This window comes from Loa loa, assembly GCF_000183805.2.
Source record: "Loa loa unplaced genomic scaffold supercont3.105, whole genome shotgun sequence".
Classification (NCBI taxonomy): Eukaryota; Metazoa; Nematoda; class Chromadorea; order Rhabditida; family Onchocercidae; genus Loa; species Loa loa.
In genome coordinates this window covers 59331-64036 of record NW_018108285.1, presented here as the reverse complement: position 1 = coordinate 64036, position 4706 = coordinate 59331, and positions in this window count along the sequence as shown.

The window sequence follows — 4706 nt, the reverse complement described above, 5'->3', positions numbered from 1 at the left end:
TTCATATCAAAGGAACTAGTCAACGACTAGACTTAATAGAAACTGATGAACAAGAATTAAGATTAGCTCCTTTCGGCATTAAGAATCCTAAGCCACGCATAATCACTCAAACTCAACTTAATGTAAAAATAGATGCAGATGAGACTATCCAATTACGCGCCAGTGTAATCGAATATTTAACTAATGAATTACATGTTGTCAAAATACCAATAGCCAACCACACAATGAAGCTAAAAAATTATTGGAAACGACCTGACATCTTAATCGGAGCAGATCATTTCTTCAAATTTGTGGAATTGGAAAGAATCGAAACATTAAAATCAGGATTCTCACTACTTCACACAAAGGTTGGACCAATGATTGCGGGAAGTGGCGATATAAATCAATTGTGTGGAAAAAAGTACGACACATATTTCAAACACAATATCCACTTTAACCATAGGATCAGAAATAGAAAATTTCTGGAAACTAGAAGTCATGGGAATACAAGAAGGACCTAATGCCGATGACGATGAAGAGGCACTGAAGCAATTTAAGAAATCTATAACGAAGTATAATAACAGATATCAAGTAAGATGGCCATGGAAAGAATCGAAGGATAAGTTAAGTAACAACTATGGACTATGTCTAGGACGTCTAAAAAATTTAGTCAAGCGGTTACAACAAGAATCAATTCTTAGCCTATATAATAATATAATCGAAGAACAGAAACAACTGGATATAATCGAGGACACAGACACCAATGAAATGATGGGCATCATACACTACTTACCACATCATGGAGTATTAACTCCTAACAAAAATACTACGAAACTAAGAATAGTGTATGATGCCTCAGCACACCTTCATGGAAAGAAAAGTTTGAACGAAGTCTTATATAGAGGCCCAGTATTGCTACCGGATTTAGTCGGAGTACTACTAAGATTCCGAATGATGGAAATAGTAATAATTGCAGATGTTAAAAAGGCATTTTTACAAATAGAGTTACATCCGGAAGATAGAGATTCTACTAGATTTCTTTGGTTACAAGATATTACCAAAGATGTCACTGAAGAAATATAAAATGTTATAGATTTAAAAGAATTCCCTTCGGAGTCATCTCATCACCCTTTTTATTATCGGCTACACTAAACTATCATCTGGAAACTTATGGTAATAAGACAGCCTCCGAGATAAGGAAGAATATCTACGTGGACAATATCACATTATCTGCAAATGGAATTGAAGAAGCACTAATAAAATATGAAGAAACAAAAATTATCTTCAGTGAAGCGGCAATGAATGTAAGAGAATTTCTTTCTAACGATGAAGAATTTAATGAAAGAATAGCAGACTATGATAAACCAACGGTTATAAAAAACAATTTTCTTGGAATCAATTGGATCCATGATTTAGATGTTATTCGTATAACACTGAAACCATGGACCGGAAAACACATCACTAAGAGAACTATTTTACAATTCGTCGCTTCACAATATGACCCATTAGGGTTTCTGACACCATCGATGATCTTATTCAAACTATTTCTCCAGTATTTATGGAAGCAGAACATAGCTTGGGATCAACTCTTAACCCAAGAAGATGAACAGCAATGGTACAAGATGATAAAAAAATGGCCGTCTAATATAATTGATTTACCGAGATTCGTAATAAATCCTGCAAATCAATTGGAGATTCACGTATTTACTGATGCATCTAAATTTGCATACGCTGCTGCAGTGTATATCCTCAATACAAGAAATACAACTATGAAAGGAACTTCATTTCTAATATATGCCAAATCCCGGATAGCTCCAATTAAAGGAATATTTATACCAAGACTCGAATTACTATCAGTATTAATTGGAGTAAGAGCCGCACATTTTGTATTAAAACAATTAGAATTGAAAGATATACCGGTAACCCTATGGTCGGACTCAAAATGTGCTTTATTTTGGATCAAAAATTATTCTAAACTACTTCCTCGATTTGTTCAAAATAGGGTTGAAGAAATTCGAAAGGCAAACTTTACCTTTCGATATATATCAAGTGAGCACAACCCCGTAGACGTAGCAACCAGAGGAATGTCACCAGCTAAACTTCGAAATTGTGAATCATGGTGGAAAGGCCCAAATTGGCTAACAGAGACAAAAACTAAATGGCCGCAATGGAGATTCAGTTATGCAGGGGAAGATGAATTCAGTATAGCTATTATAGCAACGATTACAAAAATGAAACGAATTATTCAATCAAAGAATTTTCACTTCATAGATACAAGTCGTTTTAGCGAATGGACTAGATTACTGGAAACTACTTTATGGGCTCTGAAATTCATCAAGCTATATCTCAAAGGAAAAATACCATGGTTGCAATCGATATCTCCAAATAAAGATTCTATAACCAAAGCTAATTATGATAAAGCGGAGTGGATATTGATCAAGCAAGCACAATCTGACGACATAAACGAGCAACAAATAAACACTTGGAACTTATATTACGATAAAACTGACAACTTATGGCGATCAAAAAGTCGTCTCGAAAACGCAGATTTAGATACGGAAAGTAAATTTCCTATTTATTTACCAAACCGCAATCACATTACTAAACTTATTATCAAGCATAAGCATGAAGAGCTTTACCATGCAGGAATTGGACACACACTGTGTGAATTAAGACAAAAGTTTTGGATACCAAGCGGTAGATCTGCAGTAAAACGAACCATAAATGAATGCATGGCATGTAAACGATGGAAAGCAAAGCCATTCAAATTGCCGTTAACGCCAAATCTACCAAAGTCCCGAGTTAAAAAATCAAGAATCTTTGAACAGGTCGGTCTTGATTATTTGGGACCACTTTCAATTAAGAATGACACTGGAATAGTCAAAAGGTGGATAGCTCTGTTCACCTGCTTTACTACAAGAGCAGTTCACTTAGAACCGGTAGAAAACTTGTCAGCTGAAATGTTCATGCATATATTCCGTAGATTTGTATCGCGACGAGGATATCCTAAACTTGTTCTAAGCGACAATACTAGTCAATTCCAATTTGTATTCAAAATTATCATGGACCAAAACAAATATTTTTTCGTTTCAAACGGAATAATATGGAAAAATATTATACCCAAAGCACCATGGAGCGGAGGAGTTTATGAAAGAATGATTGGACTAACGAAAGGAGCACTCAAAAGGGCAATAGGTAGAAAACTTTTATGGGAAAGAGAATTCGTCACACTAACAGTAGAAATTGAAGGAATACTTAATACCCGACCATCAACTTACTTAAATTTTGATGATTACAAAATCATAAGGCCTATTGATTTTATTACACCATATGTCTCATTAGATATACCAACAAATGAAGATAGTACACAAGATGAGTTCACACTTCACCCATTGAATACTAAGGAAAAATTAGTCAATTATTGGTCTAATACTCTTAAAGCATTAGATGTATTTCGGGAAATTTGGAAAAACGAATATCTGAGTAGTCTTAGAGAACGTACCCAGAGAGGAATAGTATCTCCTAAAAGAGTGGAAAAAAGAACTCCGCGTCGTGGTAAAATAGTATTATTAAATGAACCCGGACTACCAAGAGGAATATGGAAGCTAGTAAAGATTCAAGAGCTTAATATTGGAAAGGATGGAGGAGTTAGGAGTGTAATGGTGCAAACCCCCCATGGAAAACTCCTCAAAAGAGCAATTAACTTACTCTATCCTTTGGAAGTACAAGAAGTGGACAATGAAGAAGTCAAAACAACGACAGAGGATAAACCAAACGAAAAACCAATCGCTCTCCAAACAAGAGGAGCAAAAAGGAGAAGAGAACTTATTAAGTCGAGTATTACAACTAAAAATTTATTTTTAATAACTACTATTCTTTCATTGTTTCTTCCAGTTACTTCAAATGGAAATTGTAAATGGATTTCTGGTATCCCGTTTAATCTTCCGCAGAAGTGGAATTGTGATAACCAATTCACGACAAATTTCACACTAAATGAGATATCAGTCTATACTAAAACTCATGTAAAGATACCTGCCCTCAAGTGTAGTAATATCACCCGCACAGTATGTACTAAAGCTTTCTTAAGAATTTCTCTATCAGTGGAGTCAGATCAAACCACTATTTCGGCAGTTACCTCACACTTTTGTAAATTGCTGGATAAGAAAAGATTAAGCGGAAGGGATTTTCAACAGATATCTCCAAACCAATGGAGAACAGTAAACAATGTGCAATATTCTTATGGATGGTTTGGAATTCGATGCCAATCAACAACAAATTTCCTACTGCAAGAAGAAGAAATATTCATCTATGAGGAAAGGAAACAGTATCGGATCTCGACAGTATCCAACATTGCCTCACACAAAGCGGAAAATACATAACTAATACAAACATAGTTCTATGGAACGGAACAGAAGCCGTGAGTAAGTGCTTATATCGAAAGATTGGAAATTACCAAGCACGAGTCTTTGACACTCACATCATTGTTGATGAACTTCAAATGGCATTTACATTCAAGTCTAATGAAACAATTGATTCAAGAAACTGCGATTTCATCAATCCCAATACAATGGACAACAATATCGTAATCAACAAAATAAATATACTAAAACCTTTATCAAGATACAAACCAGATGAATTCAACTTATAAAGGATTACTCATGATGGAAAACACTAAAGAAAAGGGAACTAGATCCGGAAAATACCAAACTTACAATATCTCTATAATA